Source organism: Ambystoma mexicanum, chromosome 1q (genome assembly GCF_040938575.1).
Source record: "Ambystoma mexicanum isolate Mex_15411 chromosome 1q, UKY_AmexF1_1, whole genome shotgun sequence".
Classification (NCBI taxonomy): domain Eukaryota; kingdom Metazoa; phylum Chordata; class Amphibia; order Caudata; family Ambystomatidae; genus Ambystoma; species Ambystoma mexicanum.
This window is the reverse complement of record NC_090922.1, coordinates 1,222,847,897-1,222,867,573: the sequence shown is the minus strand read 5'-3', so window position 1 is coordinate 1,222,867,573 and position 19,677 is coordinate 1,222,847,897. Positions and strand designations below refer to the sequence as shown.

The following is a 19,677-nucleotide window of genomic DNA, read 5'->3' as shown; positions in this document are numbered from 1 at the left end:
AAAAAATAAATAAATAAATTGGTCAATGTCAGTCAGTCTCGTAAGGTGAAATGCCAACTTTCTAACAATGTAAAGATAATACTAATGTACTGAAGACTCCAAAAAAAACATCAAATGAAACAGTGGAGAATATAACTTCCTTTCTAACACCTAACACATACAGGCATGAACACATTGCTGCACTAAGATCACTGAGCTACATGGGGGGGGAGCACCAAGCAAAGGCCATTCAAAAGCAAAGATACCAGATTACTACACAAAATGACACTGCACCCCATACCCACAAGACATTAGCCAGAGTACTCTCACACAACCTGTCAAACAAAATAGAGGGAAACCGGAGAGGCAGGTGCTTATTGGCGAAATAAATAAATAAATCACTGTAGTAATGGTATTAAGTGAAATGTTCATTAAAGTTTTTAAATCTAAAAAAGTCAAATTTAGAAGGAGCGCCAGAGACTACTCCTAGCGGTTTTTCTAAATCAAACGGTCATGCCCTCGTCACAAGAGTGCGTGCAGTGGTTGACAGGCGCGGCAAGAGGAGGGAAGTCACGGGAGCGAGCAAAGTGTTTTTTCATTGTTCTTTTTTGTGAGTGTGTGTGTAGGAGAGGAGGGGGAATATTTGTGGTGGGGAAGGGAGGAGCGGGGGAGCGGGTAAATGTGTTTGTGTGACTGTCTTTGTGGGAGCGAAGGGGGAATGTTCTGGGGTGGCATGTAATGAATTGGAGGTTTTCGGGATGATAGTAACCCTGTTTATCAAGAAATCCAGCCAGCCCGGGAGAGGGTGGGGGCTTCAAAATGTCATACTTCAGCATTTTGTTTGGTTTGTTTTTGTTTAATAATCTTTATTGGATTTTAGCATGTAAGAGCAGATCATAATAAGACTATTACAGGAATTCATGAGAAATGAAACATTTAAAACCGGTTGAACATGAAAAACAAGAAAGAATATACAGTGGTGTGATCATTAATGAAGTGGGTCCAACAATGTTGCAATCTGCATATTAGATACAGTTCATGTGCCAAGACTAACGGGGGGGACAGACAGGGGAACAGACAAAGTACTAACACGAGAGCAGAGAGAGGGTAGGGGGGAAGAGGGGAGGCTTCAAAAGCAATATAGTAGTATAAATTATTTTGATATATTACATTGGCAACAACAGTTGAACAGGCACATGCAATTACAAGATATCCTGCAGAGAGAAAGCAAGAGCGAGAATTCAGGTTCCATGCGATGATGCATTAAAACAGTCCAGATAGCAAATAAAAAAGGCCATATTGCGTTATATTTGTGAATATTGTCCAAGCATGTGGCCATACATGACTCAATACTAATCATGTGACGGATATTATTCCACCATCCCTTGACCGAGGGGTTATGGAAATCTTTCCAGTTGGAGGCGATTCATTTCAGGGCAAGTGCAATGAACAGGTCATATAGCTTGCCAAAGGAATGCAAGTTAACATTATTGACCACAAGGCTTCCCATAACTATGTTAAAAAAAAGGATAGTGGGACATCTACAGAGAATTTGAGTTTAAGAAGTTTCCATACTTCCTGCCAGAATGCAAATACATATGAGCAATCAATAAACATGTGTTTGAAGGAGGCAGAAGCACAGCCGCAAGAGCAACATTTATCATCTGTATTTTTTTGGGATTCTGATAATTTTACTGGGGTGATAAATGCTCTGTGGATGAAGAAGTACTGATGCTGAGTTAAGTTGGCTGAAGCGGCTATGCTCCTGATCCTGGAGTACAGTAGGGACCACGTATGGTCTGTTAAAGGACAACCCAAGTCCTTCTCCCATATTGAGTGCACAGGCCAGATAACAAACTTAAGAGGACAAAACATTACAAATCTTTGAAACTTTAATATCGGAAACCATGGTTAACAACAACAGTCTAGCGGCATCTGGGGAAAGAATGGTAGAATGGTATTAGAAAAAAGATGGAGTGTGCTCAGACATGTATTAACCAAATTATTATGAAAATTAAGGTCCGAAACAGGGATGGAAAAGAGATTACTTAGTTGTTGGAAAGGGGGAATGGAGGAGCCATTGACAATTTGCTGAATAAATCGGATGCCATTTTTTGACCAGGATTTTAAACATATAATTCTGTTTTTAATAGGGATATTTTTAGTATGCCAGAGCAGTGGGGAAAGATTCTTGGCAGGGGACGTGGTGTGTGGAATGAGAAAAAGTCTAAGGGCAGAGACAGTGGCTTTAACAGGATCAGGCTGAGCAGAAGAAAGATGGCTAAAGACATAAATAAGATCAGCTACATCATAGGGGTGATCAAAATGCTTTTCTAAAACATACCAGGTGGGAATATCCTGGGAATTAGAGGGGGAAAACCAACAACAGGATTGTTTAAGTAGAAATGTTGAATGGTATAATTTAAAGTCCGGGCCATCTCAACCCTCCCATCTCGCATGGAGCTTTTAGTTTTGCGATAGCGATTCCTTTACATTTACCGAAGCCCCAAAGGAAATTGAGAATAGAGGAGATGGCTTTAAAAAATGAGGAAGACAGTGGGAACGGGAGAAGTTGTAAATATAAAACAATGGGAGATGATAACATTTTAATGGTGTCAAGTTGACCCCACCAGGAAAGGTAGAGGGGAGTCCTTGAGCCTGTCAAGCAATATTTGCGTATTTGAGTTTGATAGAATCATACGTTGAAGAGGCAAAACGAATGTCTAGATATTGGATTGATTCACTGCACCATTTGAAGCCAGAGACATCCAGATCATGCTTAAAACAATAGGAATCGAGGGGTAAGATCTCAGACTTTTCCTTGTTAAGTTTGTATCCGGATACTAGGGGAAACTGATGAAGTCTGTCAAGCAGGTTGCGGAAGTTGGAGTTGGGGGTCTTTAATTAGGATACGGATATCATCTGCATAAGCAGCGATTTTAGAAGTGGAGCTACCACAGGGGATTCCGGGAATTAATTTGTCAGATCTAATGAGTTCAAGCAATGGTTCGAGAGAGAGAATATAAAAGATAGGGGAGAGGAGACAGCCTTGTCGGGTACCTCTGCGTAAAGGAAAGAAGGAAGAGGATTGGCCGTTAATGATGATGAAAGATTTGGGACAAGAGTATAGAAGCTTAACTAGAGAGATAAACTGCTCCCCACACCTATGCCACAGAAGAGATTGGAACTTAAAGTCCCAATTGATATGATCGAAAGCTTTCTCTGCATCAAGTGCGAGTGCTGCATAGCCATGTTGATCTTTCTTGACTTTGGAGATTACATCAAAGGCATCAAACAGTAATCTCGCATTTCCAGAGATATTCCGCCCTTTTACATATCCAACTTGGTCTGATTTAATCATAGCAGGAAGAGACGATACAATCCTGTTGGCAAGGATTTTGGGGAAAATTTTGCACTAACATTGATGAGAGATATTGGTCTGTAGTTACAGGAGAGTGTAGGATTCTTTTCAGTTTTGGAAAAACAAAAAGGAGTATAGTTTCAGAAAAGGATCCAGAAGAGGAATGCTGGGATATGAAGTAGGAAAAGTATTGTTTAAGTTTGGGGGTTAGGGATTGGGCCATACTGTCATAGAATTCTGTAGAGAGGCCATCAGGTCTAGGAGCTTTTCCTCTACCCAGACCCTTAATGGCATGTGAGATTTTGGGAAGTAAAATGTCGCTTTCTAAGTGTGATAGGTCAATTTGGGGATAAGAGTGTCTATTAATTTTACAGAGAAAGGAGTGGATGTTTTCAGAGGAGACTGTGGTTTCGGGAGTGTATAGCTCTGAGGAAAATGTATTGAAACAGTGTAGAATGTCATTTGAGTAAGTACGGGTTGCGCCATTTTTGTCCTCGATATGTGAAATGTATGCTCGTTCTTTTCTGGTCTTCTCCGCCTTGGGAGAAGTGACTGAATCCGACCATTCGTCACACTTGCCAGACCATCAAAATGGTATTTAACCACAGGATTCAAGATTGAAAAAGACCAGGGAATCAGATCACCTGTGGGCATTAATACCTGCCAGGTGCAGAGAAAATCAATCTTTATACCCAGTTAGTCAGGTGAGAGAAAGAGTACCTGGGCCTAGGAGCATAGTAATGGATTAAACTCTCTGTCCAGGTACCAGTGACAAAAATAGCCACCTGATCTTGTACTGCCTCTTTCTGGGTTCCTTTCTGCAGAATCTGGATCTTCTCCTGTGAAGCAAAGCTGGCGACCCAGTGTCAACACTTCAGGGACCAGGTGTCTAATTTTATTGATTGACCTGAGTGGTGAAGTATCCTACCTTCCTGCTGAGATAGAATTTGGGGAAACATTGGAGAAATGTTGGCCCATGAATTTCCAGAATCTGGAGGTCAGAAAAGTACACTCTTTGTGGGGTGGGACAACAGAATGAGAAAAAGCCTTTAGGATCAGGGGCACCTTGGGCCAAGGGGGGCATATATGCTCTTGAGTCCACTCAAGGAATGTAGAGACTGCCCACAAGGGATCCGGCCCCTAGCCCCTTGCTCCTCCTCTGCCCAGAGATACAAATCTTTACCTTGGCATCCTTTGGGGAAGCAAAAACATTCACGTGGGGGTGCGCCGTGCGTCTGAACAGCTAGTCTAGTATCCCAGGATAAAGTTTCGACTGATGTCTAGCCTCTTCAGCCTGTCGCCTCAGCAATGTGCTGAGCCGCCAACAAGGATTGATTTTGGGAATAAATAGTGATGCAGCACCTCCTCCCAGATCGCTACTCTCAGGGCACATAAGGGAAGGAATTTGGCCGCCCCCCCCACCTTTCAAGCAATGAAAGGGAGCAAACATATAGCGCCAAAATATGGGCCATAACTCTAGACAAGTTTATGTGGTCCTGTCAATCTGTGGCAGGTGCAGGTCACATACTGTGCAGTGTTGACGACTCATCCGTGAAGGAACAAGTCAGACAGAATCCCTACCATGTGGGAAGATTCTGGGAACAGAGTCATCTGCAGAATGTTGGAAATCACGGACCACCGGTGGAGATCACCATAAAGGGAAACAGTTATCTTCCTTGTCAGACTGGGAATGCGAGAGCCCATTCAGTGACCTTGCCAAATGCTGATTAAATCTCCTCATCCGGAATCTGGCAAAGGGGACCACCAGCACACAAGACACCATGAGTCCCAAAGGCCTCAAACCACAAGGCCCAGGTTTGGTGCCTTGAGTGTAATTGGTACACTGCTCCCTTCAGATTATTCACTCTCTCCTGAATGAGGACTACCATAGCACCCTCAGAGTCCTAAAGGAAGCCAATGGACTCAATGGTCAGTTTGGGAGCTAGTTCCGATTTCTGTTGGTTGTCCAAAAGGCCCAAAATGTGAAGGAGCCAAAGGAGCCAGATGGATCAATGACCTGCCTCTGCAGAGGAGGTTCTGACCAGCCAATTGCCCAAATACTGATACATGTTGAGTCCCTTTAAACAAATGGGGGCTGCCACAGATGCCATGGTAAGCACCTTTGGAGTTGGGCGGATGGTAAAGTTTGAACCATTGTATTAATAATGCCTTCCTGCTATGGATAGTTGAAAACATCTCCACTGTGGAGTTCAAATTTGAACATGTATGTAGCAGGGTCCCCTGTATAAAGAAATATACATTGCTTACTGGAATTGGGCTCGGGTGATCTTGAATTTCTGGGTTGCAAGACAGTCTTTAAGCCTGCCCGATTATTTTTCATAAAGGAGAAGAGCCTGAAATAGGCCCTCTTAAATTGCTCTCCTTTGAAGCAGGTTTTAAACCTCCTGGAAAAAAAAGAGGCCGTACACATTGGAAATAAAGGGGAGGAGAAAAGATTGACAGTTGGGGGAGTAAAGCCTGTAACTGCTGGACACCACAGAGACTATCAAAGGGTCTGACAAAATTGCCACCAAGTCTGTTTGAAATTCTGAAACCCATCCTCCCATAGGGGGTGCGTGGACCTGAAAGCCCATGTAATTTGTTTTCTCGTTTTTTTTCCGGCACCTGTGGAGAAGAGAAGATGGCTGAGGAACCACTTGGAGGATGACCCATGCTTTTTTCATGGTACACTGGGTCAGCAGTCGGGCTGCCTGCACCTCTGATCCAGGAAACCAATGAACATACTGAAAGACCTAGATCTGCTCTGTTCTGTCTGGAGCACATAGAAAACTGAAAGTACTTCTGTACTATTTTGGTCAGTACGGTCAATGACGTAAGAGTCAGGTAGAGTTTTCTTTCTGGTGCGAACGAGATTGGGGCTTTCAAAAAGGAAGATGTAGTATTTAATCTTGTATGTCCATAATTGATATTTTGTCACTTGGAGACAGACAATTTAATGCATAATGGCATCTAAGCACGTACCTCTGGGGGCTTTATTCATATGGTGAACTTGCGCCACCAAGTCTTCTGAAATGAAGAGAGTGAGGGGTCAGAAATGAGAGTCGGACACAAAGGTGCAAGGAATATGGACCCACCGTGTTCCAAGTGTCTTCACTGGTGTGGGCCAGACAAGCCTCAGGGTCATCTACATCTGCAAGAGATCCAGTGCCAGCACAGAGAAGATCTCTTCCCACCTCCAGAGTGATTCCTTGAGGGAATTGCAGGCCACTGTTGGGATGCACGTTCAGATCACAGTGCCTCCCAAACAATTTAGATTGAGAAAAATGTATGAATGCATGAAAACATACATTTGCGACTAAAGGGGGTGAGATGAGTCATGTGAGCATAGGTAATAATGCGCAGTGACTGTAGAAATTCAGATAGGCCCAAGGTAGGCTAAGAACAAGATTATAGTATAGTAGTTCAATACATAGTATGTAGACAACACGAAAAATACAGGACCCCACCCGCACGATAAGAAACACAGAAGTGCTGCCATATTCGGAGTAAGGCCTGGGCCCTCACAGGCCGTGTCGAGAACACAGACAAGGCATTTTGTCTAAATATCCCACCCTGTGGTAGAAAGAATTGAGCATAAAGGCTTTCAGGCTAGGTAGGTAACACACAATTGTATCTTGTTAGAAGTTTGTGGAATTAGAAAGGAATGTGAATGGCCTAGTACGACTAGTACGAGTAGAGCCGTGGCCGGCCGTGAGGACAAACCCATGGGAATTGCGGCAAAGTCTCAAGTTGCCAAAACCCAGTCTGAGATTTAGCACACCAGCGCCCCCCCAGGATAATGACCATCCCATTTGAACTGCAAGAAGCCTGCAAGTGAAATACTAATGCTTCACAAAATTAGATAGATTAGTGGGGCCTCCAGGAGAACCAGGGCAGCCCCTGGGCGGGGCAGCTGATAAGTGGGAACAGAGGACAAATTAGCCCATGATTTGTACCACAGACAGCAAATGATACCAACGAACATAAGATTGAGAAGGGGCGGCATGGTGGGGGCGCCTGTGTGTCTGGGATGAGAAAAGCGTTGCTTTATTTGAGAGGACCACACTGATCTGGGAGCTATCCACTGAGCTCATATTGACGACCTGGTGCGCATCACGTGATTAGGCTTAGGGGTAGGGTAACGTTTTCAGTAACCCAGTCAATTACCTTACAACAAACCAAGGTGAGGGGACTGAGACCTACGTGTGAAAAGGTTGGAGTGGAGTATGATGTGGCCATATAGGACCTATACATAACCATTAGCATGTACAGTGAGGGTGGGGGATAAACACTGTATATTGTGTGTGTCTTAGGTGACGATTTTTCCAGCAATAATGCAATGCTTGCTTTGAAGTGGTCAGAGAGCTCTGCAGCAGTGGACTTATAATACGCAGTCATTTTCCTTTTTGTATACAAAATAGAGCTCTAGTTCTTCTTACAAAGAGGTTCACCAAGACTTTTCCCTTAGAGGATTGTTCTTTATGTAACTGGTTGCTGGAGGTCTACCCTACACCAAATAAATGCATATCCCAGTGGTGGTTTGGTCCCAGGGTCCCCAGACAGAGTGAATGGGGATCATGCACTGAGAACTGCCAAGCACATGATACATAGGAGAAGAAGCCGGTTTAACATGACAAATTTGATTTGGATGTTTTATATTAGCGATAAACGACCCTAAGGAGTATCACATTACAGCTGCTTGCAAGAATGCAGAATTTAGAAAGTTAGACTTTAGGGTGTTTTTTGAAAGTCGGGCATTTATTCTTACATAGCTCTTCTAGGCAGGCATTCCAAAGAATGGCAGCCTAAAATAAAAAAAAACGTTTTTACGTTTGAGGCTATGCACAACTATTAGCCCAGAACTTTGTGAGCACAAGGTTCTTACAGGATGAAACAACTTAATGTTTTCCTTGAGACAGTTAGGATACTGGCCATATGCCTTGTAAACTAAAATCAATCTGCCTCATTACGAGTTTGGAGGTAATACAGCAGTAAATCTGAACTTGTTTACCATTACCGCCACTCGGTCATGTAGGCTTTACAACAGGATTACGAGTGGTGGAAGGGCAGTGTAAATCCCTATTTTTGCAGTTCACAGGACTCCATAGAGATTTTGCTGTAAATGAAGCCCAATGCATTGTACAGGATTCTATCGTTGACGAGTAGCCATTGATGTCTTACCAACATATGGGAAATACTAGCCAGGGCAGCTAGCTCGTTGAAAAGAAACAAATAGTTGGTGAAGAAAGACAAGTGGGGAAAATACAGAAAAGGCATCTGATCATATTGGTGTGGAAAAAGACTAGCAAGTGCTGCCAGGAGGCAGAGAGCGTGTGCTTTGGCTTAGCTCTGCGTGCCCACACTGGCTCTGGGTCTAAATTCACATTTGATAAGACAATTGTGCTAAAGGCTCTGGTGCTGTCCAATTGGGATGAACACATAAGCCTCAAAATCTGCAATTGTTGATAGTTAGAAGACATTATTCCTCATTACAAGGTCGCCGGTCCGGTAACAACGGTACCGGTAAGCTTGCCGGTACTGTTACCGGACTGGCAAACTACGAGGTCTGCTCGTTGGTGAATGTCGACCTGGCCCTATGGGGCTCAATCGGAATGGGGAGTAATAAATACCAGCACCCGGCAATGGGCAATTACCGGGTCCGGCGGGGCCTGGTATTTACCGGCACGGCTACCTCCTCAGTCATAATGAGGCCATGTCTCTATTTTGTTGCTTTTAGCTCAAACCTAGCTGAAGAGCAACGCAGCGATTTACAATAGGAGAGTGCCAACATTGGGAGTGGCATTTTAAAAGGTAGAGCAGTACTGTTAGGAGGGGATAGAGGTATTGTTGCAGGACTGGAGGATGGTGGGGCATTTCGAGCCTCTGCCGGGATTGAGTTCCATATGGTATGGGTATGGCCAGAGACGGAGTGCTTGCGAGTCTTCTCCTTACGGGCTAGCTTATCAATAGTTTTGCTAAATGAGGTACGAGAGCCTACAAGCAGTGTGGAGTTTATCTGCCGAACATATTGGTGTTTAGTTCAAGACTGCTTTGTAGGTGACGAGAGATTCAGTCAAATTTAAAGCCCAAGTAATGAAGTGGGCTGCAGCATGGGTGGCTGCTTTGATGGGTGCCAGTTCTGCTGCTGGAAGCCCATTAAGGCAGGGGTTTCACCCAATGTGTGAGATCAAGATGGTTTGGGCCACTGTGCAAAGTCATGCAGTGGATGAAGGGTTTCATTTTGCAGAGTGTGGAGATCTGTAGCACACGGTTTGTGCCTTTGGCTATGTGCTTTTAGAAGGAAAGGGTACTGTCAACAACGATGCTCAAGGATTTGGCCAAGTTTGACAGTTCAGGGGTGAACCATTCCAGGCACTGTTGCACAAGCTATGTGGTGAGAGGACGAATTCTGGCCAATATGAAATCGTCTGTGTGTATGTGGAAGTTTAGTGGGTGAGTGACCGTTTAGGAGTTGCTCGTAGTTTGCAACTTGATAGTTTCACCCCTGCCCATAGGTATAGGGGAATAAGGACAGGATGTAAGAGAAAACCGCTCTACCTAGAAAGAAAATGTAAATCATAGGCCAAGAGCCCAAACAAGTTAAAACAATGCTCTTCAAATTAGAATTTGGACATATAATTCAGGGACCAATAGCAGTATCCAACATACAATGAAATTATAAATCACTCACTGTAGTGACTAACATACTCCTAGCCCATAATCCGCTTTTCTACATACTTTATGGGCATCCCTCACTAGGGACGGTAACAGAACCTTTTTCATCAGAAAAAAATGTCTTTTCTCCTTTAAATTTAGTCAGGCGTGACACCGGGAGCATGCGCTTCCTTGTCTAGGCCCTGCAGCGCCACACCTCAGTCCCCTTTGACACGTCAGCTCGATTAAACTGCTTAACAACATTGCTCGTTAAGGGGGGGGATGGTGGGACGTATGGAGGAAAGGGGACTAGGAGTACGTTAGTCACTACAGTGAGTAACTTCTAATTACTCCTACGCCCCGTCCCCTTTCCTCCATACCGTATGTCCGATTACCACTGATTGAAGCCCCAGGGAGGAGAGACGTTGCCATCCCTAAGAGAACAGGTTCCTCAGGACCACTTGCCCGAAGGCCGCGTCTGATCTTGCACTGCCGTTTAGGCAATAATGCTTGCAGAATGCCAAGGGTAGTAGAAGACATGTTATCAAAGTAAGACAGACACAAGTGACCACAGTTCAAGGGTGTTTATTGAACTTTCAAGGTGTGATAAACGCCTATCTAACCCTAAATCTAAGATGGGAGCAACCTACGACCATCAAATAAAGAATGCAGTCCTAGTAGTTTCTTGTCAAATAAAAAGGGCCTATACGACTACAAGATGGCTGCCAACACGAGATAGACGCGTCCATGGCGCTTCCGAGCCCGCAGAGGTAAAAGGCTGTTTCACCACCCCAAATGTGCATCTGAGAGGGGCGGAAAGTGGAGTAACCAAGTTGCATAGCCCTGGATAAACTGCAGCAAAGAGGGTAAACCCGATTTGGGTAGTAGTAAGCGGCAAGAGGCGGAGACGATTCGGAGCGGAGGCTGAGAGGAGCCTTACAAAAAGAACCAAACCGCCAGAAGGAGGGCGGCACCTTCCCTGCAGACAAGGAGCAGGACGGCTCCTGAGGGAGGCAATGACCACCGGGATACAGCAGAGCTGTGAGCAGGAGAAGAGCAGAGGAGGAAGGCAGAGACCCCAGCACAGGGCAGATGACCAACAACGCTGCCTCGGAGTTCAAGGACAGCTACTGGGAGGAGCGGTGAGTCGCGGGCCATAGCCCAGGGGAGCCAGCAGTACCCCAGGCCCAAGGGGGATATTTGTGGGGGCATTGCATAGCTCCAACCCTCAGAAAGAGGGAGTGCACAACGTAGCGCAGCAGAGGCACCAGCTGGACCCCCACGCGTAACAAACACTAACAGGGAGGCCGGAGGGAAAGCAGAGAAGGGGATAAACCGGGGGGGCTGGAGAACGCTGGAGGTAGGTCCCCTGAGCATTGAGGGACGCAGAGAGCCACTGTCACAGCAGCTGCTAAACCCAGGAGGACAAAGGCGGGCACCCCAGGGTCTCGGGGTAGCCTGGACCGAAAGGTCTCGGGCCCAATATGACTGGGAGCATATTAGAGGATATCAGCATAAACTGAGATCAATAAGGAAGGTCTCACGCACGAGAGGTGGAGTGGGGTCCCCCCCTGCATTCAAGGGAAGAAAAGTACACAGCACCAAGGAACAGACTAAGGCCTACTGCATAACTTCTAAATATTAGCAAGGGGAGAGAGGCTCCCCCAGTAGAGCTATGACAAAAGGCAGGGCCATGAAACCAGTACCCAACATGGGGGGCGCCCGGGCGCCCTCCCAACCATGTGGCCGCCCCTGGAAGCCAGGGATCCCTGTAAAAGTAACCAGGATGGCCCAATAGAGCACACACAACCCTGCAGAGGCTGAATCAATGGCCCCCTTCTGGAGGCAAGACTTCCATGGGGAAATGCTAACCTTCCAGGCGTCCCTAGCTAAGATATTTCGGGAGCAATTCCAACTAATGCAGATGGACCTTAACTCAGCCCTGGTCAATATACGACAAGAAGTGGGCCAGCTAGGTGAAAGTACAGACCTCATAGAAAGGGGCCTGGAGAAAGTCAACAAGGAACCTATGGCAAACAGTGAGGCTATTGAACGACTAAGCATAGCTAACCAGAATTTGGAACTTCAAATGGAGGACATGGAGAGCTTTATACCAAGACCTAGCCAACAGCACACTAATCAAGCAAAGCCAAATGGGCCAGATTATCAAAGTCCTAAAAGAGTGGGGAATCTAGTACAAGTGGACCTTTTTTTGGTCTAATATTTGAGTGGGCAGGAGTACAAAAACGCATAGTCTCGCCTCAGGAGGGAGCGGACATAATGCATTTAGACTTGGGATCGGAACAGGACAAAGGATCTTCATCAGCAGAGAACAGATCGAGACCCAGACCATGGGATTGGTCCACGGTGGGGGAAAGGCGAAGGATGAGAATGCAACTGCGGGGCCCATGCCGTAAGGAGAGAGAGGAGGCTAAACGCAGAGGGGCCGCAGAGGGTGAGGGGGGGCAATAAAGAGCCCACAAGCATCTATACTGTGGGGGTGGTGGACACATATGAAAAACATAGGGCGGAGGGGCACGGGAAGTTCAAACCTGGAGTCAGGAAGGGTGCATACGTCTGGGTGGCAGAAGGGGAGGAGGGGATGGCGTAGCAGGGGAGGAGCAGAGGGCTACATCCAGAAGTGTGGGTTGTGAGGGGGTGGAGAGGAGCGGCGTGAAAAGAGGAAGGGAGACAACAGGAGGTGGGGAGGAGCGACAGGGAAGGGACCTATGGGGTGGAAAGGGTAGAGAATTATAGGGTGCAGCTCAGTGGGGACACAAGTCAAGTAACTCCAAGGAAGTTGGCAGAGGTCGGCGAGGCATATGGGAAAGTTACAAGGGGAAAGTGGGCAGCAGGACATCTCGGAGCGAGATCCGCCTAGCTATACATTCAAATGGCTAACTCATAATGTAAGAGGGTTTAACACCCCTATTATAAAGGAAGAAGTTAGAGAGATTCACCAGACAGACCAGGCCCGATATCCTGGCAATACAGGAGACGCACCTCCTGAAAAATGACCAGGTGTTACGGAAGGGGTTTTGACCAGATGTTCTGTGCATCAGGCCCGACAAAAACAGGAGGAGTAACAATGGCCCACAAAAATACCCTGGATTTCAGGGTCCCAGATCAGAAGGGACAAGTGAGGAAGATACAGATTAGTAAGAGGGGAATACAAGGGACTCCTCTATACCATAGCGCCTGTATATGCTCCCAACTCGGGGCAGGAGCTTTTCATGAGAGCTTTCCTAGGAGTACTGGAGGCCTTCGCGAAGGGCCACATAATACTAATGGGCCACTTTAACATGGCATGGCACAGGGGAAGGGATCGATCAGGGCAGGGAGGAACAGGATGTGGAGCAGTAGTGTCGGCCGAATTACAAGAAAGGATGGAATGGGCAGGACTAAGGGACATATGGAGGGGACTAAAGGGAGAGGAAAAGGGATACACATTATTATCGAGAGTACACAGCACACAATCGAGAATAGAATATATATGGGTATCAAGGACCTTACTGGGCAGGGAGGAGGAAGTGGAGGTGGGCCCTCTCGGGATAGCGGACCATTAAATAGTATCTACGAGACTGGCTCTGCAGCGACTAACAGGGGGGTACGGGGATCGAAGATGCCGGGAGATCAGCTGAGGGACTGTGTGATACGAGAGGAACTGGGGTGAAAGATCAAGGGGTGCTTCGATCTTATTAGAAGTGCTGACTCAGGCGAGAGCATTAGGTGTGGCGCATTCAAAGCTACCATGAGGGGGGAATTTATAGCAGCTAGAGGTCAAAGGGAGAAGCAGATGAAGGCCCCAGAGGTCCAGCTGGAAAAAGAGGTGGAGGAGGCCAGGAAAAGGACAGGGGAAGCTCCCACGAGAAATACACTTAAGGGCTACAAGCGGGCGGTAGGGCAACTTGGAGTCCTTAGAACAAAAAAAAGCAGAGAGGATGCTACTATTCGTCAGACAAAGATACTATGCGAAAGCCAATAAGGCAGACGCACTGTTGGCACGTTTACTGAGGGGAGCGGGGGAAGGAATATAATTAAATCCATAAAGGACGACAGCGGGGATCGTCATACCCGTACGGAGGACATACAAGAATGTTTGGCTAGGTACTATGAAGCACTATACTCTTCCCAGAACCCTCTGAATCAACAGCACCTGTACTTCCTTGACAGAATACACCTGCCCAAATAGTGAGAGATACTCAAGATCTATTAGGCTGGGAGATTACGGAAAAGGAGGTGCGAAGGGTTATTGCGAAGCTACCTACGAACAAGGTGCCTGGACAGGATGGATACACTTCAGTCTTCTATAAAACATTTGCGACACTTCTAGCTCCACACCTAACGCACCTCTATAACACCTTCAAATCAATGGGATGTACTACCCCCTCTATGGAAGAGGCAAAGATAACCCTCATACCCAAACCCAATAAAGATCCTACAGAGTGTACCTCTTATAGGCCCATAGCGCCCATCAACGTGGATGCAAAGATTTACAGCAAAATATTGGCAAATAGGCTAGAGGGGTGCCTACCCACTTTGATCCATCAGGAGCAATCGGGGTTCTTATTGGGAAGACAAACAACCGATAATATCAAAAGGGTAGCACACCTAGTGGAAAAAGCCCAGAAGACAGACACTCCCTCTTTCCTCTTATCACTAGATTGCGTAAAAGGCATTTGACCAGTTTGAGTGGTGGTTTTTGTTCCTGGTAATCGGAAAAATGGGCATGGATGAGACTTCCTAAAAATGGTCCTAGCCAACTACCATGCCCCGGTAACACGCTTGGCGGAGAATGAACCAATGTCGCGCCCCATTCGCCTGAGTAGGGGGACCAAACAGGGGTGCCCACTCTCCCCGCTGCTTTACGCAATTTACCTAGAGCCCTTGCTACAAGCAATACGGGAGACGGAGGAGATACAGGGAATACCCTTTGGGGGTAAGCAACACAAAGTTGCAGCCTTTGCTGACTACTTGTTCTTATCATTGATTAGACCCAGAGAATCGATACAAGCATGTAGGGATTTGGGGAGGTATCGGGCTACAGATTAATCTCGACAAATCAGAACTGCTGAATCTTACGGTGGGGAAGGGAGAAATAGCGGAATTAAAAGGCAACAACACCTTTTGTGTGGAGCCCAAGGGGGATCAAATATCTTGGGGTTAAAATTACACCGACCCTGCCGGAATGGTACACAGCCAATTACCCACCCATATTGAAGGCAATTAGGAAGGAGTTCCAAAAGTGGAGGAACCTTAGAATCTCCTGCGTAGGAAGGATGGCAGTGGTTAAAATGGTTACACTCCCCCACCTCCTCTACTTATTTCAAGCAATCCCATTGTCGTTGCCCGCTAGTCTCTTCGGGGAACTGAAGTGACTTTATATGGGAGGGTAAGAGGTCAAGAATAAGTCGGCAGCTTCTGATGGCCCCAAAGAGGGAATGGGGGATGGCTCTCTCCAATTTCCTATAATACTATGAGGCAACACAAATGCGAGTAATAAGAGAATGGTTCTCTCAGGCCACAGGAAGCAATGGGTCTTGATGGATCGAGCAGCAGTGCAACATGACTTGAGAGAGCTGCTATGGCTACCAAGACAACACAGGCCGAAACATGTACCTGAGCACCACCACTAAGCTAGTAGCTGCCACCTGGGACAAAATGGTGGGGAAGCATGAAATCACTACCTTCCCATCCACACTCACCCCCATTTTTAACAATAGGGACTTTACACCAGGGAAGGAACACAGGGCATTTAGACAGTGGCGGGAGGGGGAATGCAGGATGACTCAGGATAGGTTTCAGCGCCAGACCATACGCTCCTTTATAGAGTGCAAACAAGCGTTCAGAGTGGGGGGGAGGGGACTCAGATAAGCACAATTAAGGCATTGGCTAATGAATCCAGCAGTCAAGGAGTTGGCCATCAGGCAGGTCACCCCATTTGAGAAGTTACTTCTGACACACAACGGGTAAAAAGGCTTAATATCAAACACATATAGAATATTCGACGATGCACCCCCAGAAACAAATGGCCATACATGACCCGATGGGAGCAGATGTTGGGCAGGAAATCAGGAGGGAGGATTGGGAAAAACTGTGGAGAAAGATCACCAAATTAGCAAGGGCATCCCAATTACAGGAAACATGGTACAAGATTCTCCAAGCATGGCACTACACCCCGCCTGCCTTCACAGCATATATCCAATGGCTTCCGGGAAATGTTGGAGAGAGTGCAGGGGGAGGGTACGGCAGCCCACATATGGTGAAAATGCCCTAAAACAGAGCCTTTCTGGTGGGAAGTACAACAGCCGCAAACCCAAGCGTTTAGGAAAGGGGATGATAAACCCCCGGAACGAGTGCTGGAGTGGCTGAGCGAGAAGGGGTATGAAGGAGAATCCAAGGGCCAGGAGAAAGCAAGGGTGGTCCTAACGCTAGCAGCAATGACCCTTATTGCACATACATGGAAAGGATCAATCATCCCCACGGTATAGGAGTGGCTGCGCAAAGTTTGGGAACTGGTGGCGCTAGAATGGGCAACGTACGCAATGAACAATAACCTTCTTCAATTCGCTAGACTGCGGAGAAACATTGCCATTCCGGAAAGATGACTTTAGGGCACAATGGTGTCCACAACGCTTACAACTCTTGGATCTTCACTGAGCGAACCCAAGCCAGAGGCCCTCGAAGGAGGAAAGTGGCATAGCAGCCCCAGGGGGGAGAGGGAAGCGGGATGGCGGGAAGAGAGGAGAGGGTTCGGGGGGGATTGTTTAACATGTTGTAAAATCAATAAAGAGAATTAAAAAAGGGGCCTATACTAAAAAAAAAATGAAAATATTGCCAATCCTTACTACTAGTTCAAAATAGTGTGGGGTGCGGATAAAAAAAAGGAAAGAAGTGTTCACAAAATGATAATCTGGATCCTCGGCCGATGGCCACCCTTCCCCACATTTTCAGCATGGGGAAAGATGGTTCACTCTGAGCAAAGAGCACAATCTATCGTTTGCGGTACGAGGATGCAATTGCAGTTGCAGTCTCAGGGCCTTCTGTGCTCAAGTCTCTTTTCCATCAAATCTCTTGTTTCGGAGGGCCCAATGTACAAAAACGAAAATTGAAATCTCCTTTCTTCTTGTAACTAAATGATATTGGATGTTTCTCCCAGTCGGGCTTAGATGCCTCTTCACATTCAACTAGTCTCCCTCAGCCGGGCTCGGACCAATTGCAGTTCACTTTATACTTAAGAAATGTCACTTGTGCACAGGGTTTTGTTTGACCCGTCGCAGGACCACTTCGATACAAAGTTCCTTTCTGACAAAGCAGTTCCCCTTCAGTTAGATACCCAACAGAGACCTTCGAATGAGCACCCCCGTGGCACCGGACCACTCTGTATACATTATCTGATTTAGCTTTCAACAGTTCATTCACTCCTTTAGTCTCCGATTGATCGCAGCTCTTATCACATGCGCTTCAAACAATCCTTTGTGGAATTCTTCATACAAAGTTGCTGCTTGCAATCTTGGTTCAAACATAAGGTGATTTTTTATCGGTTTCTCTGACTCACCGGCTGTGCTGCTTTTACTGGCACAGCTTTCTTGCAGGAGCCAAGGATAGTACAACAGCGGCAATCGCTCCTCCTGGCCTGGGTTATCGACATGGGTGTGCCCTAGATACCTTTTATGCACAGCGTAGGTCTGGTCAGTTTCAGTTAATTGTCTTAGGCTTCTCACTTTGCAAGGCTTGTGAAAATAGCGGTTTCTAGAGGTCAAGGGTACTTGCAACCCTCTGCGGTCTTGCTGCCTTTCTCCTCGTTTTAAAATTTCCACCTTGGAACTGCCGCTTCCTCGTGTGCTTTTCCTCGCTCAGAGTGGGCTTTTGAGGTCCGCCTTTTATCCGTGTGGGGAAGTGTGATGGGAGTCCGTTGTGTGCAATGATCTGGAATTGCCGGACCAGAGTGTTGGGACATGTCAGGTATACAGCTCTGTTAGTCTGTTGTCGCTCACAAAGAACTGTCCGTCAGAATGTGTTTGTCTCGGGAATGGGGGTTGAGCTTGATGCACGACAGCCTGGTTTTGAACCACCGAAGGTGACTAATAATGCATCTGACCTGCGGAGGCCCTTTGTCCTGTCCTGATAGAATCTTAGGGCTCTCCTGACGTGTAACAGTGTAACACCTTTTCTGTCTCATTCTTTGGCAAGAAAGTTGGAAGGACTCTTTCCTTCTTGAGGAAAAATGAAGACACTACCTTTGGTAGAACCGACAAGTGGGTGTGGAGCACCACCTTGTCGTGATGGAATGTGGTATAAGGCTCTGATGCCACGAAGACCTGAATCTCACTGATCATGCGTGTTGAGGTAATGCCCAGCAGCAGCGCTGTCTTGATTGTGATCAATCTGATGTTGACGGACGCCATGGTCTTGAATGGTTTAGGCGCCATGGCGCCCAGAACCACGCTGAGGTCCCAGACCGGTTGTGGACATTTGATAGGGGGGAATAATCTCGTCATTCCGGCCAGATGCCTCTTGAGCCCCGGGTTGGACATGGAAAATGGTTTGCTGCCAGAGTGCTTGCAGGCACCTCTGGCCACTAGGTAGGTACGGCATGTGTCGACCTGAACTCACGACTCTGCCAGATGTGCCGAGAATGACACCACTTGATCCTGAGAGCACATCAATGTGTCTACACCTCTTTACTTGGCACAGTAGCGGAAGCTGGTCCATTTGCTCCTATATTAGTTCCTGGTGGAGACGCTTCTTGCCTGCTGGATAGTCTCCAGGTTGTCACGAGACAGGCAAAGGTGCTGCAGAGTTATGTGCTCAGGAACAGGTTGCTAGGGCTGTTTTCTATGGGGACGGGTGCACTGACCCCCCCCCCCCCCTGCTGAGATAAGAACGGAGTTGTCCCGACTGTGAGAGGCCCCGGGGGCTGATCCGAGAGCCATATGAGGTCAGAAAATCATGGTCTGGCCGCCCACTGTGACGCCATCAGAATTAGCCACAGTTGACGAGCCTCTCCGATTTTGCACATTACTTTGTGGATTAGAGGAATAGGAGGGAATGAATAAGCCCACATACCATTCCACTGGAGCTGAAAGGCGTCCCCCAGTGAACATCTGCCGTGTCCCATCCAAGAAGAAAACTGGTGGCATCTCCAGTTGTGCTTAGTGGTGAAAAGGTCTATTTGAGGCTGTCCCCACTTGCTGAAGATCTCCTGCAGGACCTGTGCTGCCACTCGTAGTTGTCCACTCAGCCTGCTGAGTCTGTCCGCTTCTAGGTTGGACTCCCCAGAAGGTGGATTGCAGAAAGCCATATGTTGTGGGCAATGGCCCATTCCCATATGTTGATAATGAGCCTAAACAGGGGAGTGTAAGTAACTCATGGTGGCAACAGTAAAGACATACTCAAGTGATCACAGTTCAAGGGTGTTCATTAAACTGTATAAATGGGTTGAATAAAATGCCTAATCTAAACCTAAATCTAAGATGGGATCAGGCTACAACCATAACATAATAATAAGGTAGTCCTAGTGGTGTCTAGTCAAATAAAAGGGCCTATACTAAAAAAAACTACTGCCAAGCTTTACAGCTAAATACAAAGAAAGTGTAGGATAATGTTCACAAGAAAAGAAAGAAGTGTTCACAAATGATAAGTCAGGGTATGGTAGCCGGTGGTCTCCCTTCCCCACATTT

The 19,677-nt window shown here is 46.7% G+C and overlaps 1 protein-coding gene across 3 annotated transcripts in view; it reads right to left on the bottom strand.

The window, feature by feature from the left end:
• Positions 1 to 19,677, bottom strand: part of JAK1 (Janus kinase 1) — a 1,055,078-nt gene that overhangs the window by 604,957 nt on the left and 430,444 nt on the right. The window lies entirely within an intron of this gene.